The sequence below is a fragment of the Rhinolophus hipposideros genome (assembly GCF_964194185.1).
Source record: "Rhinolophus hipposideros genome assembly, chromosome: 12".
Taxonomy (NCBI): domain Eukaryota; kingdom Metazoa; phylum Chordata; class Mammalia; order Chiroptera; family Rhinolophidae; genus Rhinolophus; species Rhinolophus hipposideros.
The window spans coordinates 33,159,807-33,184,870 of NC_138058.1; the positions used below are offsets into that span (position 1 = coordinate 33,159,807).

The window sequence follows — 25,064 nt, forward strand, 5'->3', positions numbered from 1 at the left end:
CACTTACCTTATGGAAAACACTTCCCCATCGTTCTGTGAAGAATCCCAAACTCAACATATTTATCAGCAATCACAGTTCCCTTAGAGTTAACCCAGAATTACAGATGGAAAAGGAGGGGAAGAACAGAAGTTAAGTGGAGCTGGGTGGAAGGTGAAAGTAAGTCTGAGGGAAAAGTGGGGGATAACATGACTTTGCAAAGTTTTTTAGGGGGTGTGTAGATCTCACTTATTCTAGTTGCTTATCTACAAGTTATATTTATTATATTTTACATAATACTAACATCACAATGCATTAAAGAGTAGACCATGTGGAACTCCTGCTTCTGGTTTTTAGGTGTTCAGGGAAATCACATCAGAGAGAGCTTTAGCTGCTTGCCCACATGTATGCGGGGAGGGATTTTTCAATCATTAGCTATTTAGCTTTTAAACCTCTTCAGATATTTACAGAAACTCCACGTGATGTAGCAGTCCACTGGTAAAGGTGCCCTATTCTCTGGTTATTTTTGTACAGTTACACATGAGGTAAATAATTCTTGGACTAGTAAAGAGAGCTTTTCAACCAGACCAAAGATAAGCACAGACAGCTGGCAAATATCGTCACTAACAAAATGTAGACATGCATTTTGAAGACACTTTTCAGACTGTGACCTCTGCAACATTTAACACTATTTCTCTGTATCCTTGAACTGATCTCCCTTCTTGGCTTCTATGATACCACATTCTCTTATTTTCCTTCTCTTTGTCCTCTACTTTTTTTCATGGCCCACTCAATCTCTCCAGGAACTGTCATTCATTCCACTCTCAACGTTGATCACCATCTCTACCCTGATGAGTCCTATAACTACATCTCTATCCCAGACTATGTCTTAACCTCTAAACCCAAACATCCAAATGCTTACTCAACATCTACCCACAGATGGCCCACAGGGATCTATGATTCAACATGTCCAAAATGAATCTTATCACTTTCCCTCTCAACCTGACCCTCTCCCCTGAGTTCCCTGTCTCCATGAATGGCTCCACTATTCACTCAGTTGCCTGAGCCAGAAAGCTGAATAGCATCCTTGACACTCTTTCTTCCACACCCAATACCCATCCCACCAATCACCGTATAATGGAATCTAATCCTGCATTATCTCTGGAGTCTAGCCACATCTCTACCTGCATTTCTGCTGCCTTAACCCAGGGGAACTCTCACTTGGAACACTCTAATAGCCTTCTCCTCTGTTTCCCTACTCTGCTCCTCTTTATTCCATTCTCCGTCCTACAGCCAGAATGAGTTTTTAAAAACAGAAATTTGATCATTTTACACTGCTGCTTCCTACAGCTATTAAGTTAAAGTTCACACTCCTTAAGGTAGCTTATAAGGCTCGTCGAACTTGCACTACACATTCCATATTTAATACTTTTTTTTTCCAGTTTTTCAAGAGAGCCATGGTCTATCTCACCCACAGACTTTTATATATACAAGTCCTGTTTCCTGAACATTCCTACTTCAACACTCAGAAGTCTTTCTTGACTCTCTGACCCCATTACACACACTTAGTTATCACAATGCATGATAATTATCTATTTAACTTCCTGTGTTTCCACTAGAATATACAATCCATGAGGGCAGGTATCATGCCTATTTTTACAGTTATATCCTGGCACCCAGCACAGTGCCTAGCATATAGGAGAAGTTCAATAGATATTTGTAGTATAAATGGAAAAAAAAATGTGCCACTGCTTTGAACTAGAAGCAATATCAGTGTCCTAAGCCTACTAAATCAAAAAAAAAAAAAAGTAATCTAGTTGTTTCCTTTTTAAAATTAATCTTTAAGTAGTGAAACCCTTTTTTCAAATGAATACATGTTAGAACCCAATATACATAAAATGGACAGAAATAGAGTTGCTCATATTAAAACTGAGAACAGGATCCCCATCTACTCATCCTCTTGATCCTGAGGGATTTCCAAGTAACCCATTAGGACACTCAGAACTTAGTTTGAAAACTGATCCAACCAATCCTACTGCAACTAGGCAGAAACATTCCTATCATCTGAGACCTTTATTTTTAAAATCTTCTAAGAAATTCCCACTAATAGGAAGAGGTGCTTATCTAAAAAAAATAAATAAGAATAAGGAATCTAACATTAGACCATCTAGTAACCCTATTTCAGCTTTCCTGATGATGCTTGTCTAACTTGGAATGAAAGAGCAAAATACTCTTTCAAAGATTTAGAGGCTCAAAGTAGTTCAGGGCATATATTGAACACATTTTACCATGAACCTTGACATCTGAGGGGTGGCTTAAGAGGATTTACCCTGATGCCATCTTTGCTTTGGTTGGAGCCTGAAGTCAATCACACGTGTAAATTTCTAATCCTCATGCAGTTGTGTTTTTCCTTACATTGCTGATACTCAGCACTGAAGTCTAGGATTCTTTTCATTAGGAAATTTTTCTCATGAATAGTGTTTTCTGCCAAAGGAAACCAACTTGCTCCAGACAAAACAGCATTGAGAAAAGCACAAGAAAGACAGCTGTCAATGGGAAATCACACAATGAAATGACTCTTCGGCAGATGAGCCATAATTTGAGGTGAATAAGAGGAAAATCTTTCAAGGCCCACATAATACACTGGATGAAGCTGAGGTATACACTGTTATCAGAGGACTATGAACACTTAATATACCAGTGGAAGTCTTAGCATTAACACCAGCAAAAGAGAAATAATTTCCTCTAGATTTCTCGGGGAGAAATGGGAACACTTTCACGTTTATAAATACTGTCTACTTTGTGCAAAACTTGAAGTATGAATAAAATTCTGAGTAGCTTAATGATTATATGATGGAGAAACATGGAACAACCTCTATTAGATAAAAAAGTATGCTAAAAATATATTTTCTTTCATTGACTATATCATTAAGAAGGAATCAAGAAAAAAATCTGTGTAATATTGGTTAAATTTAGGAGCTCTGGCCATTGGAAAGAGGCTACAACTTGCTTATACTTAGTACATTGTTGACAGTCAGTAAACTTTATACAATTGTACCGTAAAAATTTATTCTTTGTGGAGCTATATGAAGCAAATAGGTCATTTTCTTCTTTTTTTTTTTTTTTTAACTTTTATTTGTTTGTGTTTTTCCAGGACCCATCAGCTCCGAGTCAAGTAGTTGTTTCAATCTAGTTGTGGAGGGAGCAGCTCACAGTGTCCCACATGGGGATCAAACCACCAACCTTGTTGTTAAGAGCCACAAGAGTGCTCTAACCAAGCTAACTGGCTAACTGAGCTAACTGGCCGCCCCCCAAATTGGTCATTTTCTTAATAGTACAGTCAAAACACAAGCAATTAAGAGATGTTCAATTCAGTTCCTAGCTCAAGCATTTACAATCTAGCTTTAGTCCCAGAAACAGGCAAGTAATTGAAGAATTGTAGAGGCTGTGGTGGGTATTACAACAGCAGTAAGCACAAGGAGAGCGCAGGAGAGGAACAACTAGCCCAGCAAGGGCTCAGAGGAGGCTTTTAGAGGAGGTGATACTTGGGCTGAGTCTTGAAAAAAATAAGTGAAAGGAGGGAAAAGAGAAAAGGTTAGTGGGAATGAGATGGGGGAGGAACTCTAGATGAAGAAAGCTGTATGTACAAAGAGAAAAAAGTATTGCTTATTTAGCAGTGTCATATGGTTACAATATAAAGTGTTTGTGAGGGGATGGCAAGAGATTGGCTAGAAAAGTAGGCGGGACCAAGGCCATAAAAAACACGAAAGTATCAAGCTAAGGAGTGTGAAAATCACTCCTTAAGGTTACAAGGAACCATTAAGAGAAGTAAGCAGAGAAATAACATGACTAGACAAACAATTTGGAAATAATTTATTAGTAGCAGCACAGTGTCTAAGTATAATTTTCAAAAAGTTAAAAATGTGTCTCATATTAATATAGAATGAACACTAATCAATGATTTTGTTTAACTCATTAAATAATGAGGGAACCAGTAATTTAGTTAATCTGGTTCCAAGAGATTTTAGGAATGGGGGTTCTACATAGGCTATCACGAGAGGAATCAAAATGAGCTTCTATTATTTTACATCAGAGACAGATCTGGTTAAAGCAAAAAAATCTTGGGATTACCTCTTCTGTGGGACAGAACTGTTTGCATCTCTACCAGATAAAAAGATGTAAGTTAACATTGCATTCACACAGGGGGTGAGTCCCTAATTTACAAATTCAAATAATAATAATAATAATAACAATAAACTCCAATGGTAGTACATTCCCCAATGAAATAATTACTAGGCAGACCTGTTAAACAACACTTAACCATCACATTGAAAGGATCTACTGCACCATCTTGGCCTTATTTCCAAGAATTGCATACTTTTTCTTAACAGTGGATGGAAGAGGTGCAAGACAGAAACTGAAAAAAAACAAACGAACCAAAAAAAACTGTTAAAAGCCAATGTAGGGCTGGCCCGGTGGCTCAGGCGGTTAGAGCTCCATGCTCCTAACTCCAAAGGCTGCTGGTTCAATTCCCACAGTGGGCTCTCAACCACAAGGTTGCCGGTTCAATTCCTCGAATCCCACAAGGGATGGTGGGCTTCGCCCCCGCAACTAAGATTGAACACGGCACCTTGAGCTGAGCTGCCTCCTGGATGGCTCAGTTGGTTGAAGCACGGGCTCTCAACCACAAGGTTGCCAGTTCAATTCCTCAAGTCCCGCAAGGGATAGTGGGCAGCGCCCCCTGCAATTAAGATTGAACATGGCACCTTGAGCTGAGCTGCCGCTGAGCTCCCAGATGCCTCAGTTGGTTGGAGCGTGGGCTCTCAACCACAAGGTTGCCGGTTCGACTCCCACAAGGGATGGTAGGTTGCACCCCCCCTGTAATTAGCAATGGCAACTGGACCTGGACCTGAGCTGCGCCCTCCACAACTAAGACTGAAAGGACAACAACTTGCTTGGAAAAAATAAAAAAGTCCTGGAAATACAAACTGTTCCCCAATAAAGTCCTGTTCCCCTTCTCCAGTAAAATCTTTACAAAAAATTGTATTACAAAATTTATGACCCAATCTGAGCAACAGTGGTTTTTCAACAAAGATTTAAAGTAACTGATGAAAAAGACAAGGTATTCATTGTCCAGTCACTGCAGATGAAGATTAGTCATAGAGTCCAGACACCATCTCTTCCTATTCAGATCCTGGAACCACCTCTTCATGTTCTTTATTGACAAATGAGTTCTTCCCAAACTTATACATGTCTCACTTACAAGCAGGACAAAAGTCTGTTATTATTCACAATCCCATGGCTCTTCTTACCCCTGCAGTTCCCTAATATAATACCACTTACTATATTTAATGTTTGTTATATCATGAGGTTGCATTATCTATCATGCTACCTGTGAATAGTGGCTGCCAATCACTCACTCAAAAGTTGCTTCTGTGTTTTGTTGATGATGACCACAAATATGAGTCCAGAGTATGCAGAAAAAAGTGAAAAGTAATTTGTTTTCTAGTCATGTTAAATTTACTAATAGGAATTTCATAGCGAAAGCATAGGAAACCATCTGCTCTTTTCTTCTCTTAAACTCATTAGACAGTAATCACCACATTCCTAGAACATGATCTTTTTCAAGAGAAGGCACCCCTGCCTTCCAAACACCATCAGCCAGCATGGAAGATAAGTGAGAGACCTGGCCCAGGGCCCCTGAGTGGAGCCAAGTCAGTCTGCTTCAAGCAGTCCTTTAACCCCTGAAAAGCTAAAGACCCACCGGGGAGACAAATGGATCAGAAAGGCCCATTAGCAATGCAGAGCAACAGGCCTCTAAAAATCCCTCGAGGAGACAGGCAAGGCCACATAGGAGACTCTCTGAAAAGTGGTCTGCAGCCTGTGGTAGAGATGGGGTGACAGTGATGAGGGGAGAAGGGTGTGCCACAGGGTACAGGACTTCCACCACTACCCACGCTGCCCTTGGATTCTGTACACTGGGAGTGCCACCACAGTGGGAACACAGGTGGGAGAGAGTCAGAGCAGGGCCGATAAACACAGCTTAAGCCCAAGTCAACGGCAGACCATGGGTACCCCAAAACCCCAACCTTGTCTTTAATCCAACTCGAGTGAGAATCTCCCCAAACCAGCGTGTCTGTATCATTTGGGTGGCCCTGACATCCTGCAAAAGAAATACCTTGCTAACAGTGGGAGCTATCTGCTCACCAGGTCACCCTCCTGCCAAAAGGCCCTCGCACCAGGCCCCATGTTTCACTTCACAGGCACAAGTAACAGAGCTCCTTCCGGAGTCTAGTCAGTCTGAGGGTAGAGAGTCAGAGAGTACTCCAGAGAAGAAATGCACCCCTGGGAGAAATGGATACTTGGTACCATGTGGGTTCTGGTCTGGGCCTGGGTACCTCATCCTGATAGTAATGCCAGCTTCAATAGTCATAGTCACTAGAGGACAACTTACAAACTTCTGAGGAAGGCACTTCTGTCTACCGGGACCTGTGCAGAATCAGGTCTGGATTCAGGTGCGAAAAGGCACCACACATCCCAGTTGGGCTCAAGCACCAGAGAAGGACAAGTTCCACGGAAGGCACTACAAAACAAGGCCCACAGCAGAGGCCCAGAATGTCCAGCTTAAGGAGTACAGCATATACCCACGACCTAGTTTAAGAAAAGAAACATTATATAATGTATATGTAATTTTACATAAGCCCTTCTCTGACACTACCTACCTCTCTCCCACCACAGAGATGAACAGCATCCTAAAATTTTCCTCTTTTTTTTATGGTTTTACCATATATATTTGTATTATTTTAAAAAAGATTTTGTTTGGTTTGTTTTGTGATTTTGAAATTCATATAAATATAAAACACTTGTATATATTCTTGCTTCTTCCTTGAATCCATGGATCACTTAGGGGAAAATCAAAATCCTTATAATACTGCCTTCCAATCCATGAAAGTGGTTTATCTCTTCATTTAAATCTTCTCTAATGTTTCTTTAATACAACTTGACACTCCCCCCCATACCCCACCCCCCCGTAAAGGTTTTATACTTATTTTGCTACATTTATTCCTAGGTACTTGATATTGTTAATGTTATTTAGGTGGGTTTTTTTTGTTTGTTTTTTTTATTAGTTTCAGGTGTACAAAACAATGTACTAGTTAGACATTTATACCCCTCACCAAGTGATAACCCCCGTCCCCCAATCTACTACCCCCTGACATCGTACATAGCTATTACAGTTCCACTGACTCTATTCCCTATGCTGTACTCCACATCCTGTGACTATATATATATAAAATTATAGTTGACATTCATTATTGTTCAGCTTCAGGTGTACACTGCAGTGATCAGGCATCTACTTCATCCCTGAGGTGGTCTCCCTAATAAGACAAGTGTCCATGGGATACCCTATAAAAATCTTTACAACATTATTGATTATATTCCCCAAACTGTCTTTCGTATCCCCGTGGCAATGTTGTGATTACTAATTGTGCTTTCTAATCCCCTCACCTTCTCCCTCATCCTCACCCCCTCCCATCTATCAACCCTCAGTTTTTCCTCTATATCTCTGAGACTGTTTCTGATTAGTTTGTTCATTTATCCTATTCTTTAGATTCCACATATAAGTGAGATCATATGGTATTTGTTTTTCTCCATCTGACTTATTTCACTTAGCATAATGTTCTCTAGGTCCACCCATATCATTGCAAACGGTAAGATTTCATGCTTCTTTATGGCCGAGTAATACTCCATTGTATAAATGTACTACCGTTTCTTAATCCAGTCGTCTACTGATGGTCATTTCAGTTGTTTCCATGTCCTGGCTATTGTGAATACTGCTGCAATAAACATAGGGGTGCATAAATTTTTTCGAATTAGTGTATTGGATTTCTTTGGATAGATACCTAAGAGTGGAATTTCTAACTCATAAGGTAATTCCATTTCCAGTTTTTTGAGATACCTCCATACTGATTTCCACAGTGGCTGCACCAACCTGCAATCCCACCAGCAGTGCACAAGGATCCTTTTTCTCCACATCCTCGTCAGCACCAGTTTGTTGATTTATTGATGATAGCCATTCTGGTTGGAGTGAGGTGGTATCTCCTTGTAGTTTTTATTTGCATTTCTCTAATGATTAGTGAGGTTGAGCATTTTTTCATATGTCTGTTTGCCGTCTGTATGTCCTTTTTAAAAAAAATGTCTCTTCATGTCTTCTGACTATTTTTTTAATTGGGTTGTTTGTTTTTTTGGAGTTGAGTTGAGTTTTTTAATAAATTTGGGATATTAATCCCTTAATGGATATATCGTCGGCAAATATCTTCTCTCATTCAGTAGGATCCCTTTTTATTGATGGTTTCCTTTGCTGTAAAAAAACTTTTTAGTTTGATGTAATCCCACGTTTATTTTTTTCTCTTACTTCCATTGCCCGAGGGGAAATATCAGGAAAAATATTACTAAAGGTAATATCTGCAAAGTTACTTCCTATATTTTCTTCTAGCAGTTTTATGGTTTCAGATCTTACATTTAAGTCTTTAATTCATTTTTAATTTATTCTTATACCTGGTGTAAGGAGGTGGTCCAGCTTCATTGTTTTGCATGTGTCTGTCCAGGTTTCCCAGCACCATTTATTGAACAGATTGACTTTACCCCAATGTAAATTCTTGCTTCCATTGTCATTGATTAAGTGGCATGGATTTATTTCTGGGCTCTCCATTCCGTTTCATTGATTTATGTGTCTGTTTTTATGCTAGTTTAAGTAGTATATTTCCAATTTTACATTTTCAGATTACATTGTTGCTTATGGATAAAAATGCAATTGATTTTTGTCTATTGATGTTGTAATCAGCAATCTGGCTAAAGCTTCTCATTAATTTTCATAATTTGTATATTTGCAGGGTTTTGTACGTGGATGGTCATATATCATCTGTGAGTAATGGTCATATATCATCTGTGAGAGTTTTGTTCATTTCTAGCCATGCATATATACTTTCATTTCTTTTTATTCTTGCTTTATTGAGCTGGCCATGTTCTCTAGTACAATGCTAAATAGTAGTAATAGACACCCTTGTCTTTTTCCTAATCTTATAGGGAATATATTCAATGTTTCATCAAGTATGATGTTTATTACATATTGTGGTAGGTATCCTTTAACAGATTAAGAATGTTTCCTTCTATTCTTCGTTTAAGAATTATCAGGAAATGTATGCTCAATTTTATCATTTTTTGCACCTATTGAGATGATCATATGATTTTTTTGCCTTTAATACATTAATTTATTTCATTAATTGATTTTCTAATGCTCATCCAACTTTTCATTCCTAAAGTAAATCCACTCTGGTCATGATTTATTCATTTTTCCATATACTTCAGAGTTTGATTTGCTAACAATTTGTCTAGATTTTTTGCATCCTTGTTCATAAGTGAGATTGGCCTCAAGTATTAAAATTATGCTAACTTCATAAAACGAGCTGGGGAGTGTTTCCTCTTTTTTGTCTTTGGAATAGTTTGTGAAAGACTGGAATTATAATATGTCCCATGAATATTTGTTAAAACTCAACATTAGAACTGTTTGGTCTTGAGGAAGTATTGTGGGTTGGAGGACATTCCTGGTTGGATCCTAGATGAGAAAAAGGAGAGTAATGGGAAAACATGTGAAATTCAAATATAGTCTGAAGATTAGTTAATACTATTGTATCATCGTTTACTACTTAGTTTTGATTACTTGTATTTTGGTTATCTAAAATGTTAAAATAGAAGTATGTTAACAATAGAATAGTATGAAATATACATGGGAACTCTTGGCACTGTTTTTGGAAATTTTCAGTAAGTCTACAGTTATTCCAAAATAAAGGCTTTTTTTAAGTGAAGTGGGGTGGAGGTCAAATGACAAGGCAAATGCTGACAATCATTGAAGCTGAGTGGAACTCACCTCATTTTATGATTCTCTATGTTTTTGCATGATTGAAAATTATTACAATAAAAAACTTTTAAAAGGAAAACAACCAAAATATAAAAAGGTCTGGTCTTGGCTTTTAACTTGTGAGATAATTTTAAACAATTGATTATTTTCCTTAATTTTTTGGACTATTATTTTCTTTTTCCTCTTAAAGAAGTTTTGTAAGTTATATTTTTGTACGAATTTATCCATTTCTCTAAATTTTCCAGTTCACAGTCTTGAAGTTGTTTGTAATCCTTATTAATCATTTAATTGTCTGCATCAACTATAGTTATAATATCTCTTTTGTCCTATTATTTATCTACTAAATGCTTTTCAAAGAAAGAATTGTAGGCCTTTTAAATTCTCTCTTTTGTATTTTTTTTTCTATTTCATTGATTTCTGCTGTTATGTTGCTCATTTCCACTCTTTTATTTCATTATTGTTTTTCTAACTTCTTAGTTCATTAATTGCTAGCCTTCCGTCTTTCCTAATGAAAGCATTTAAGGATGTAATTTCTCACTAGATCTTACTTTATCTGCATTGAATACTTCTTGATTTATAGTATTTTTTTATCACACATTCTAAGTATTTTCTAATTTCCATCATATTTTTTTCTTTGATCCACAAGTTATTTAGAAGAAAGAGGGTATCTTAATTTTCTACATATGGGCCTTTACTAGTTATCCTTTTATTATTGACTTCTCACTTAATTGCATTATGATCACAAACTGTGGTTTGTATAATTTCAGTCTTTTGAAAATTATTGATGTTTGCTTTATAGCTCAGCATGTAGTCAATTTTTAAAAATACTCCATGTTGGTTGAAAAGAATGTGTATTCTGTAGTTAGGTGCAGTGTTCTATACACTTACTCAATTAGAGCCAGCTTACTAATTGTGTTGTTCTAATCTTCTATCGTTTTACTGATTTTTGTCAGTTTGATCTAAGACTTGTAAGTTTAGAGAACTCTTACATCTTCTTGGGGAACCAAACCTTTTATCCTTATGAAATGATTCTCTTTAAAGCTTTCTGTCTTAAGGACTATTTCGTCTGATACTAATACAGCAATACCAACTTTCTTTTGGTTAGTGTCTGCATGGTGTAATTTTTTTTCACACTCTTCTCATTTTTTCTGAATCTTTTTGTTTTAAATGTGACTTAGAATATAGCTGAATTCTTTAAAACAATATACATATGTATACGTGTATGTATACACACATACATCATCCATAAATTTTTGCTTTACAAGTTGGGCACTCTGTCTGTTTTTATTTTCATTCCTGATATATTTGAATTTAATTCTACCATCTTATTTTGTGCTTTTTATGTGTCTTGAAGCTTCAATATTTATTTTTTGTCTGTTCTCATCTACTTCTGTATTGATTATTTTTTCTTTTTCCACTTTTTTCAACATTTTAGTTAAGAAGTTATACGCTCATTTGATGGTTATGTTAGAACTTTTAACTTAGATACTTAATATTTTTATCATTCCATCAAACAACAAAAAGGACAGTAGAACACTTTAACTCGGATCATTCCCCTCTCAACTTATATGCTATGGATGGTTCTATATTTCATTTTCAGCTAGTTTTTTAACCTCTTAAGAGATTATTATTGTTGTTGTCTTTAGCCCACACTTATTTACAATTAACCACATATTTAGCACTTTTCTTGCTCCTCATTCCTTTATTCAACTCTGATGCCTTTCTTCTTGTCTAGAGAGCAGCCTTTAGAATTTCCTTTACTGAGGGTGTCTTGGTGACAAACTCTCAGGCTTTGTTTGCTTGTTTGAAGATGCTTGATTTTTCCCTTGTTCTTAAAAGATAATATACAGACTTAGGTTGACAGCAATTTTCTTTCCACACACTGAAGATTTTAGACTTTCTCTGACTTCTATAGTTGTTAAGAAGCCCAACTGTTAACCTGCTGAAAGTAATGTCTTTTCTTTCTCTGGCTGCTATTAATTTTTTGTTTGTTTGTTTATGGTATTATTTGATATTTGCATTATAACTCAGTGTGCAAATAGTTCTACTAGAATGTATCTGAGTGTAAATTCCCTTGTATTTATTCTTATTGGGATTATTGGGCTTTTTGAATCTGAGGTTTGTCATTTCTTGGAAATTCTCAGCCATTATCCCTTTAATTATTGCTTTTATCACTTCCTTCCTCTATTGTCTGCCTAGAATTCCAATTAAATGATTGTTGTATTTCTTACAATATTTCCATGAATTACAACCTGTCTTTCGTATTTTTCATCTCTTTGGGCTACATTATGTAAAATTTTCTTGATCTAGTTTTTCATAATCCATTCCCTAGCTGTGGTTATTCTGCTATCAAATCCATCATGTTTTTAATTTCAAATATTATATTTTAAACTTCTAGTGGTTTTTTGTCTTTTTCAAATCTGTTGAGTCATGTTTTACATATATTGTCTATCCTATTATTTATTTAAATATATTTAAGATACTTTTGTATTCTGAGTCTGTTGTTTCTGCTGGCCCTTGCTCATGGTATATTATTTCCTTTTGTAATTTGTAATTTTGGCCATGCATTCATATTTCTTGATGGAATTCACATTTCTTTGATGGGAATTCTTTGAGGCCTGTGTTTAAGACGGATACCTCCAGGACAGATTTGCATGTATTTCTGCTAGGTGCCTGGGAGCTACACATGGAAGTTTACTTTAAACTGAATTGTTGACTTGAGTTTTTTTGGATTCGCAGGTAAAGCATGAATTGGGGCTGTAAGCCTGTGTGACTTACGGCTATGTTATAAATTCTCAAGGAATATATTTTCTCTCCCTCCATTTAGAGTCAATTCTTAAGGCAGGCAATTTTCCTTGCAGTTTTCTGGGGGTGGAGGAAAGACAGTAGGTTTATTTGTAATTCATCCTTACAGAAAAGGGGTAGTCTTTTGGAAACCCAGCTAAAGAAGAGGTGGAGGGAATCCATAATTACACTTCGCACTTTGGACACAACTTGACCATTGCATTCACTCATTTGACAAATGCCTTCAAAGCAAAAGCTCTCCAGGTTTTTCCTGGGTTCCCACTTGCATTTAGTTCTTGACCTCTAAGTTTTCCTTACTTTTGCTACCAGCAACAAAATGCATTTTAAAAGATTAAAAAATATTTTGTCAACTAAGAAGTCTCTCAAATCCAGTCCTTTTCTTTATCACAACTGCCACTACTTTGCAGAACTTGTTATCTACAATAATTGTGACCTAAGACTATGTTACTCTCCTCGTAAAATCTCCTCAATGGTTCTACCTTTGTCTACTCATTGAAATCCAAAATCATTCAAGGCCCTTTGCAATCTGGCCACAACGTGTGAGACCAGCCTCATTGCTGCCATGTCCTACCAAGTACCATGTGCTTGAAGCTGCCCAAAATGTACCCTGTTTCCTAAACAAGCCATGTTATTCCTGTCTCAGGACCTTTACACATTCTATTCCTTCTGCCTTTGTGAAAGGAGTTCAATATAAAATGGAACTGCAGACTATGAAGGCCCAGTCTGTGGTAGTTTGGTATAGTAGCCCAAATGGACTAAGACATAGCATGTATAAAAACCTAAATATAAAAGAAAATATAGTGCATCCACAGAACTGAAAAAAGATCAACAAGGCTGGAATGTCGACAGTGGAGTGGGGAGTGTTGAGAAACAAGGAGGGGGGTATGAGCAAGAGTCAGATAATGGAGGGACCCAAAGGCCATATTCAGAATTTGGATCTTTATTCTAAGAGTAACGGAGAGAGTTACTGAGGCATTTTGAACATGCAAGTAACATAATCCAATGAATGTTTAAAAATATTATTCTGATTACAGCAAGGGTAACAGATGTAAATGGGGCAAAGTATAAATTAGGAGGTTGCTGTAGGAAGGCAAAAAATACATAGGACATTATGAAGAGAGTGTCCAAGATGCTGCTCAGGTGACTGATTTGGGCTGCTGAGAAGATGGTAGACTCAGTCACTGAGAAAGGGATACAGAAAGAAAGTCGGCCACTGGGGAGTCAGTTCAGTTTTAGAATGTTATGGAGCAATGCTTTTTGTGCCCTGCTTTCTACTCCAATGATCCACCTTTCATTTCTATGTAGCTGAGGGGAACTGGTCCCTGTAACAGTATCCTGCTTTTTCTGCCTCACAGTTCTCTCCAGAGCTGGGAAAGTCCATTAAACCTAGGAAAGTAGAGCCCAGAAATGCCTCAACTTACCATTTCCTGGTGTCAATCTTCAATCAATGGATACTGGGAACCGGTGGATAATGCTCCCATCTCCCTTCCTTCAGAGAGACAACGCCATGTCACATAGACAGTGATTACCAGTCTATGTCCACAATGATTACCAGCTCAGTAATGTATCCTTCACTGGCTTTTCCTCCTTCTTTATCTTACTATTCCTGCTCCCTCACTCCTACTTTGTGGAATTACCTTTCTAAAACAAAATTCATGCATCTAAGCCCTTATCTTAGGTTTTATTGGGGGGGGGGTGTCCAAATTGAGATAAGCGTCTTTAGGACTTCAAAGTGAAGATCCAAGTTAGACCTTCAGGAGAAGAGATTTGGGGTAAAAGCATAAATTGTGTTTTCTTCCTAATGAAGGCTGAAAACATAGAAGTAGATGAAATCATCCAGTGCAAAGAGAAAGGGGCTGACAAGGGAAACTTGAGGAACAGTAACATTTCAGGCACAGGCAGAAGAAGAGACAAGGAAACTGAGAAAAAGAACAAGAGAAAAAGCAAGAGAGTTTACAGACATGGAAGCCCAGGGAGAGGAAGAGTCAAGAAAATGGGAGTGGGCAGTAGTATTAAATGCTATGGAAAAGTCAAAAAATGATATAGAGAACTAGGTATCAGATTTAGCAATTAGAGGTCATTTGTGACTTGGTGAGAAAACAACTCTAAAAGCATGATGAGGCTGAAGCTAGGTTACAAAGAGTTGAGTGTTTGGGAGGAAGTGAGAATATGAAGAGAGTGAATATGGGAAACTCTTCTAGGAATTTTGGCTTTAAGGGGAAGGAGAAAGATGAGGATATTACTGGTTCAGTGAGGGCTGTGTGTGTGTGTGTGTGTGTGTGTGTGTGTGTGTGTGTGTGTGAGGATGGAGAGACCTGAGTCTGTTCAGACTGTTTAGGTTCATAAGAAGAAGTTAGGCAGAGAAAGAGATTGAAGGCAGGTAGGGGAGAGTGAGGAACAATGAAGATAATGAGTTTCTGAAGAAGAAAGGAAAAGATGAATTCCAGGTAGACAGATTAGATTCAGTCTGAAGGAGGACCTTCAGATTGAAACAATAACATGGTTACTTGCCTATTTCAAAGATGACATAGGTGAATTATTCCAAAGCACAGCTGCCTACTTCTTTTGCATTAGTCTTTATCTGATAAATTTTAATTGAATTTAACCATTGATACTTCATAACAAATATAATATCCCCATCAGCTAATTTACTTGATGCTGCCATGATATTAAGATTGGAGTCCTTCAGACGTTGCATGCGTATTTTCTTGATGGTCTTTGAAAAACGTGTTTCTCAGGTAAGGGAGAGAAAGGGAAGCATCTTTAAATCTTAGTCTAGCAATCTGGCATTACGTGACCTCATCTACCTTTTTTAAAGGGAAGTCAGCAACTCATTTACTGCTGGTAGTCTGTTTTTCATTTATAAACTGGTCCTAATATGTTAAGTATTTTTGATATAATTTATTCCTGGATGTTGGTTACAAGTTGAGTTTCCATAAGTTAAACCTATATTATCTATAAGATTGTAAATAACAATAGTATTGCTGAAGACTCATTCTGTATTATAAAATACCAAAATCAATCAAGACAACTACATGCTTTTACAGTGATTTTCTAAGTTTATAAAGAAAACATCAATATTTTAAACGATCCTCTTATTGACTGGCTGAGGCTTCTTAAAATACCAGTGGAAAGAAGTTCTAACTAAAGATATTTGATTTTTCTGATACATCTCCCTGATGCAATTAAATGCTTCAAGGCTTTAAGACCTTCAAACTGTGATCTACATTAAGGCCATCTGCCTAAACACTATCATTGCAGATTCAGTGGGTATAAATTTCTTTGAATGTTCAAGTTTTCCTTATTGCTGTGTTCCTTTTCTCCTCCTCCTGCATCTCCTCATCCTCTTTCCATCTCTGCTGCTGATTTTATCATTATTAAATACCTGTAGCACACAGTAGTCTTCATCTTTGGAAGACTTTGTGGGCAAATTATTTGATGTTACTCTACTGGCTCTCGTAGCTTCTTCCCTGAACAGTTAATGTTTTGCCAACTATATTCTAAAAGTGATACAACTAGCTTTTGCTTGCAATAAAAATGTCTTCCCTTGATGTCTTGCAGTAGCTATTTTTCAGTATAAATAGACAATGCTTTTGCAAGAGTGTTGCCTGATTCTGATTTGCTTCATCTATACCTCCTGCATCCATAAAATCAAAAGGTTTTCTACTTTTCTCCTAGCACAAATCAACATAACAGCAACTTCAGTTTTCTTGTCACCTATGATGAGAGTTCTAGGCATCACAATGGCAAAATTTGGCCAATACTGGGAGAGTCATATTTACAATAATAAAGGTCATAAAAGCAGAAGTCTAAAATGAAGCTATTGTGAGTCAGGAGCCATCTGTACCCTTCTATCCATGTTTATTGTGAGGATTAAGAGCATAAAGTGCTTTAAAACCTACAAAACCTAATACAAATAAGAGGAATTATTGTAATCCAAACCTGTATAACACACGAAAACACACAAACCAAACAGCACTAATACGCTGCTCATACAGATAGGTCTGTGTCGTTAGAATTTGAAGCATTTGTTTTTCCTAAAAATCACAGGCTTCTTCTTGCTGAGTTAAAGAAGCATTTGGGTCACCACAGAAAAGGAACACCAAGTGAACAATCCACTTATGAACGGGCAAGGAGCCATGATCTTTCCAGCCTCCTCCCTTCTCTCTTCTCTCATTATATATTGCCCACTGTCTATCTCCCTGGCCTTTGCAGGACTCACAACCTGCCACTCAGGAATGACATTTCTTGCAGTTTTCAGACTTGAAAACTCTGAGAAGCACCTATGAAAGCACAAAACAGCACTGTACCATTCAAATCTGAACCAGTCTTCTACCTCAGTGACAGAATGTTAAATAAAAAAGTTTGCCCCTCCCAAAAGCTTTTAAAGAATTAAGCATTCCTTTTAAAGATAAAGGAAAGAAAATGCCAACTAACTTGTTATAAACAAAGCAATTTGAAATTCTAGTCACATTCTGAAAAAAGTCAAGAGATCATTTTTCCACAGGTCCTCCCTATTAGTGCCTTGTGTGACTTTGTGTGACTTTTGGGAAGGTCTCAAGTAGTAGAATGCTTCAGAAATTCAATCTTGTTTTCCCACCTACTCCTGCAGTGCCAAATCACAGCAGATAAACAAAGCCGCAAATCAATTGCCAAGCCATTTCTCTCTTAAATTTCCAAATATTAACATAAGATGGGGATATTGGGTACATTCATATATATTAATTCAATAATGTTTATTAAATTCCAAGCATACTGACATATGTTCTCCCCTTCTTTTAGCTGCTCATGATTTGCTTCTAGCATCATTAGAATAACAAACTACAATAACAACCACAGGAATTTTCACTACCCGTTTCCCTGAAAATAAGACCTAGCCAGACAATCAGTTCTAATGCATCTTTTGGAGCAAAAATTAATACAAGACCCGGTATTTATTATATATTATATTATTTATATTATGTTATATTACATTATATTATTATATAAGACCTGGTCATATTTTATAGTAAAATAAGACTGGGTCTTATATTAATTTTTGTTCCAAAAGACACATTAGAGCTGATTGTCTGGCTAGGTCTTATTTTCGGAGAAAGACGGTAGAATAAACATGATCAGTATCCCTCATAATTCTCCATGAAAGCTAAAATAAGGAAAAATAGAAAAGAGTTTCATAAAATATGTTTCCCCTAAGTTCTACCATGAGTTATTTCTATCGTGAGTTATTTGAAAGACAGTTTATAGGTCTTTTGCGTCTCCATCAAACTCCAATCTGGAAGAAATACACGTAGACCTTTGGACTTGAATTTGGTATGATATTTCACAGTTTACAGAACACCTTCGTGTTCATGATTTCCTTTCATCTGCACAAAAATGACTGTTGGGTAAGTGGGTATTATTGTAGATGAACTAATTAAATCTTAGAGAATTCAACTGACCCAGCTAGGCAGTAGTGATGCTCAAAACCAGTCTGATTGATTCTTTTCACCACCCCATGTTTCCTTAGCTAGATGAATGCAAAGATAACAGGACATTAAGGAATGAGAATAAGAGCAATGTTCAACTACAAAGAATATAGAAAGATAAGAAAGAGGATGAGAAAAACACATTAAAAAGATAATCCTGATTTTTACATACACAGATCAGTGTTTATAATTTTTTAAATTACAATCTATTTTTTTTCTAACAGGTCTGATGGTATTAATAAGTAGAAAAAACATATTTAACTAATGTGTGTTTCTATTGATTTATTTATGGTGTTATTAACACTGGAGCTGTTCATAGGCTACCTTCTCACACATAATAATTACTATTTACTGATGGCAAAGCTCTCTGGATGTGACTAAAGTGTCAGTGACATAAAGAAAAGCCTGTTTAAATGCTCTGTAAAGCAGGGCCACAGCTGTAACTTTGCCCTGGCAGAGCCTATCAAGTAAATAGCATGATCTTTTCAAACACAGCCATATTATTTTCTTCCTGGCATTTGTAATTTGTTAAAACTCCCAGTGTTCATGCCTTTCTTCCTAATAACAATGGCAAATGGCCAATCCCTGTACTTATCTCTTGCACACACATTACATCTATGTATATTTCATATACATATATATATATATATGCATATATATATATAGGCATATATATATACACATACATATATAGGCACATATATACACACACACACACACACACACACATATATATATATATGTGCCTAGTTGTATATATATATATATATGTGTGTATATATATATATATATATATATATATATATATATATATATATGCCTAGTTGCAAATTTTAAACAGCATTTTGTGACTGGTATGCTATAACCTATAACTGAATGATGTCATATTCAAAAATGCCAAATAAAACAATTTTATTTGAGACACTATAAAAGTAGACCAATGGGAACTGCTGGATTGGCTTAGGAAAAAAAAAAACATACCACAATGCTCCAAAACTGCTGATATTTGGCGTTGTAAGACATACATATGATATTTATAGGCTTAGTCTTATTGCCAGAGCCCCAAGAGCATCTGTCTGGGATCCCAGCCATTGTCTACCAACTTATTTGTACCTTGGTAGATACAAGTATGTGAATATCCAACAACTTTCTAATTTAGAAATGAAGGGTGGATTTTTTTAATAACTTCTATTTTATTCATAACTTAAAAATTAGATACTAAAACAGGAGCCACCTAACATCACTGCCAACAAAATTAATCTTTAATATAAATCCCTTTAGGCATGACATTTTTCCCCATATAATTATCAGTCTCAGAATTTGACAAAATGTTGAAGGTTATTGAAGCCACCACTCTTTCCAGACAATTCAGTGCATTGATTAAGATTTGGAGCCTGGACCTGAACTCGGGTTTTCATACTTAACCATCTATGTGATTAATACCAGGCAAACCTTTAGACTAAGCTTCTGCTTTATTTGTTAAATGAGGCTACAATATGCCATCACTCATTGGGTTGCCATAATTATATGAGATAGTGACTGACTTAGTTCTTGCAACACAGTAAGTGCTCAAGAAATGTGAGCTTTTAAGTTCCTACCATTAGGAAACCTACAGCATTCTACCACATGGTCACTGAGCCTTTGGTTAAACACCTCCAGTGACAAAGAACTTTCCACCTCTTGAGGCATCCCTGGCACAATTTTGAATCACTCTGTTAAAAGTTCTGCCAGAGCTTAAATCCCTCTTGCTCTTGCCTCTTAGTGACCCTGATTATACTTCGTTGGGCCCTCTACAGCTCTCTGTAGAGGACTGTAGTAGGTATCCTTGTCTTCTTGATTTTAAAAGGAATGCTTGTATCAGCAAGTTGCATTATGTCAAGGGATTTTAGCAAAACTTGTGTTAGTTCTATTGGAAATGGACATGTAGTTACAGGAAGCATAGAGGTTTTCTGAGAAATCTTTAATGCCTGTGATGTTTATATCAGACGACCTCCAAGTAAATGAACTGTTGAAGCTTTACTTTTTATACCTTGTTTTACTATGAAATTGTCTGCCTTATCTTGAGGATAAAGAAGTACTTTTGATTATACAGACTCCCCAACAATTGTTGAAATATTAGCCAATAAAATAAACAATCTCAAGAACATATAAATCAAACATACTCTGAAGCTTGATTCCTTTGACAATGTGTCCTAACCACAGCTTTCCTGGTTCTGGACCCTAAGCTTTTAAAACAAGACCCAAGATCCCGGTAGTTTTTTGGCAGCCAAAGCACAATGATGCTGGCGACGTCAAAGCTTCTCCACCCAGAGGTTATGTAATTGGTATTATGAATCCAAAAGCTGGTCTCTAGTCTATTCATATTCAATATTATATGATAGAACACATAGATAAATAGTTATATAATTTAAGGGTATTTTTCTGAGTAGGACATAAAAGGCAAAAACAAAGTGATTGATAAGTTTAACTTCTTAAAAATGAAAATCTGTCAAAAAAGTAATGTTCATAAACAAAAGACAGACAATAAACTTGGAAGAAATATTTGCAATATGTATTTCAAAAAAGGCTTAATGTGCTTAATATATAAAAGCCATTAAGAAACATTAAGACATACAGTGTAGTTAAAAAAATGAACAAAAGACATAAACATAGACGCTCCAAAACAAGAAATACAAATGGTCAATATACATACTAAAAAATGTTCACCTTCACTGGTATTCAAAGAAAGGTACAATGAAGCAAGACTCTAATTTGTACTTATAAAATGGACAGGAATTTTGAGAATTATAATATCCAATGGTGAAGCAACAGGGAAATGGCCAAGATTATCATACATTGCTAGGAGTTTCTCAGAAAATTTTACTATAAAAATTTTCCAAAAATAATGCCATAAGAATATTTGTGATTATCTTAAAAGACCAAGAAAAAGGGATTGAGGGAAGCATTCTAATTGCTCAAATATAACAAATTGGCTAAATAAATAATGGTACAGTCATGCAATTGAAAGAATAATATATAATGATTCGGAAAAATGTTTGATTTTTAAACAAAAAATGTTTAAAACCAGTATTTATGGCATTATCCTGATAGGAGGTTGATTAAATAAATTATGGTATATTAAAATAACATTATAAAATAATTTTTAATGATTTGGAAATGTCTGTGATTTCTAAGTGATGAAATGTTTACAAAACAGTATTAAATTATTATCCTAAATATATTTTTCAAAAACTATAGACTGTATAAAAGAGAATGAGTAATTTTCTAAATATTTGACAATGAGCACATATTATTTTTGTAATAAAAATGTGTTTTAATATTATCATGTTAGACTCAGTCATTGTTCTAGTTTGTTGGATCTTGCTAAACAATGTTTTTCCTCAGTGAATTTGATAAGCATGTCTTCAACAAAGGAGGTAAAAATATTGAATAGAAAAAGGCAAAGGGAAAACTTTATATTAAAACCAAAGGCAAAAATAAGAACAAAGAACAACCTCCCTCCAGACTAAAGCAATTTATTAATTAATATACTTTGAGTATGCTCAATAAGTTTCTAATTCATTGATTTAGACTCACATTTAATAAAAATTTCCCAATCTTGTCTATCAGGTATAAATAACATGTCTTAATAAAATATTTTGCTGAAGCTCATATACACATCCAGCCACAATTCCTTGATACATTAGTCTCTTGATTGCAAGGAAGACAAACTCATTGAGGTCACCCTAAGAAATGAGATTTCTTGTAAGATTACACATCCAGTACCTAGAACTAAATAGATCCCAGGAACCAAGACAGTTCTAGAGAAAATATGCTCTTTCTATCTCCCTTTTATTACTTACATGGTGCCTCGTTTAAGTACTTGCTCTTGTTTCAGGATTTGCTTTGTTCTCCTTCTGAAACTAACCAACTGGTCCCTTCTATATTGTCCCACTCCAAACCATGGAGAGAGCTAATCTGATTAGCCACCACTGTGCAAAGAATAGCCCAACTCTACTTCTCCATGGAAAAGGCTGTGGATGAGTCATTTTTATCTAGGGAGAAACACCGGGTAAGGTAGACACTGTGACTGATGTGTCTGATACTTCTAATTTGCTAATTCTGGCAAAGAAGAAAGTGATGTTAGAATGACATGATTTGTTCATAGTAAACACATTCTGCCTAATAATCACAATTTTTGCTTTTAAATATACTCATAGACTAAAGCATGGAGAGAGAACAAAAGAAAATATATTTTAAAAACAAAGAGATGCACAGAAAGCAGTGACAAAGTCAAACTTTAGATTTAAATTTTAGAGTTCCAGTTATGGAAGGGAGAAAGAGAAAATGGGAAAAAGCAATATTTGAATAAATAATATCCAAGAATTCTCCAAAAATCCAAAATATATGAGCCACAAGAAGTGCCATGAACCTCAAGAAATATGAACTTTAGAAACCTAAAAATTCAAATCTAGACATATCATAATCAAACACTGGAAACCAAAGACAAAGTAATATTTCCAGTGCCAGAATGAGAAGTCTCCATGGCTTTTGGCTGTGAAAAACAGTGGAGATTGTGGCTGAGGGAGACAGGGGGCTGCTAGAGTCCCAGGTGTTATTCTTAAAGGGCCCATGCATGGACTTACTCTCTGACAGATTCACTAGCTTTGGGCTCCAGCACAGAGGCAGCAGCTCAAAAGATACCAGGGACATACAAGGAGTAATTGAGATGTATGACTTCAGGTCAAGGGCTGGAGAGGCAGCTTTCCCCAAGATGGAGAAGCTGGCAAAAGCCATTGTTTCTTTGTTGAGCCCTCCCCCTCCTGGCTGACAGACACAAGTAGCTGCCATATCTGAGGCTCCATCAACCTGGCGAACACAGTTCACCCGGCCATGGTGATTCCCTGACACCCCTGCCCCACCCAGTTTGCAGGCCCAAGCCGCTTCCAGTGGCTTTTCCATACAAGTGGCCTGTCTTGGCTCATACTGTGGACTTTCCCAAAATCTCTCAAAGTTTCACAAACCACAAATAAGCAGCAACTGGCCTCAGTGTGTCCCAAACCCCTTGCTAAGCAGCCCCAAACTTGGCACTAGCGACAGTCGGCTTCAGCTCACAGCTTAGCCTCTACTAAGCACCTCCAAGCTCAGCATTGGTGTCAGATGGGTACTAGATTTATTGGGGTGATCGTTTTGTAAGTTATATAAATGTCTAATCACCATATTGTATACCTCATACTAATATACTATTATACATCAACTGAAATTAAAAACTAAAAAAATTATCAAAAAAAGATTAATGACAACTAATAAGACAGAACAATTATAACAATATACTGTAAGAAAAGTTACATGAGTGTGGTCTCTCCCTCAAAATATTTTATTGTACTGTACTCACCCTTCTTTTGATGATGTGAGATGATACAATGCCTACATGATGAGGTGAAATAAGGTGAGTGACACAGGCATTGTGACGTAAGAGTAGGCTACTGTTAACATTCTGAGGATACATCAGGAGGATCATCTGCTTTGGGTAAACCTGGATCACTGGGCCATGACGATGTCGATGGTTAGAGATGCAGATACTATTTTTGGACCAAGATTGACTTTGGGTAACTGAAACTGCAAAAAACAAAACCACAGATAAGGGGAGGGGGGGACTACTATATTGACATTTCATCACAGGCTGACCTAACTATAGGTGGTTCCTGAACTTAGAATATGTGAACTCACCCCCTTTTGTGCACAGCTTTGAACCTTAGTCAGGGTCCAGGACATCACTGCTCTTCTCCTATTGCACTTGCCTCCAACCACCTGGAATTTCTGTTAATCTTCACAGTATATGCTGGAAAAAATAAAAACAGAATTCTGTATTAACTAAAAATACAGTGGGAAAGTAATGGGATACAGGAATAACTGCAATGATTTTCTATTTGAAGGCAAAGTAAATTTACCTTCAAGAAAATTTGTAGAGTTGTATTATTCATCTACATAAATATAATAATTCAAATGTATTTGAACCTTTCCTGTGTACACCTTACATTTTAATACCAAATTGTCCACTTATAAGATTTCTACTCTTACAACTTTGATGTGATTGTGTATCAAAGTTGAATATGATCGAGCAATGTACCGTACTGGAGACAATGTATATAGTATACCAGGTCTGACAATTAAGTTCAGGAACTTGTTGCAACGATGTTGCTAACCTTTTTTGATATCAGAGGGATTATTCATTATGAATTGGTACCAACTGGACAAACAATTAACTAAGTTTACTATTTGAAGTGCTGAAAAGGCTGCATGAAAAAGTTAGACAACCTGAACTTTTTGCCAACAGTTCATGGCTCTTGTATCACGACAATGCACCAGCTCACACGGCACTGTCTGTGAGGGAGTTTTTAGCCTGTAAAAAACTGTATTGGAACACCCTCCCTACTCCACCTGATCTGGCCCCGCCATGACTTCTTTCTTTACTCGAAGATAAAGCAAATATTGGAAGGAAGACATTTTGATGACATTCAGGACATCAAGAGTAATATGACGACAGCTGTGATGGCCATTCCAGAAAAAGAGTTCCAAAATTGCTTTGAAGGGTGAACTAGGTGCTGGCATCGGTGCATAGCTTCCAAGGGGAGTACTTCAAAGGTGACTGTAGTGATATTCAGCAATGAGGTATGTAGCACTTTTTCTAGGATAAGTTCTGGAACTTGTCAGACCGTGTGTGTGTGTGTGTGTGTGTGTGTTTGTGTGTGTGTGTGTGTGTGTGTGGTATATATTTGTTAAAAGCACAGAACCATAATCTAAAACAAACAAGAGAGTATGATTTATCAATATTTAGTAGGGGGAGGGACAATATTTCATTATGGTTAACAAAAAGTAAGGATTAATTGTCTTCCAGAAAGGAGAACATAATTTACATTTT

The 25,064-nt window shown here is 36.5% G+C and overlaps 1 protein-coding gene across 7 annotated transcripts in view; it reads right to left on the reverse strand.

Moving 5' to 3' along the window:
- EHBP1 (EH domain binding protein 1) overlaps positions 1 to 25,064 on the reverse strand; it is a 668,483-nt gene that overhangs the window by 386,653 nt on the left and 256,766 nt on the right. For all 7 annotated transcript variants that reach the window (XM_081069113.1, XM_081069112.1, XM_081069122.1 and 4 more), the window contains 2 exons: positions 23,873 to 23,984; positions 23,538 to 23,761 (listed from right to left, as the gene is read on the reverse strand). The gene's annotated coding sequence lies outside the window, so the exon portion shown is untranslated. The remainder of the gene's footprint in view (positions 1 to 23,537; positions 23,762 to 23,872; positions 23,985 to 25,064) is intronic.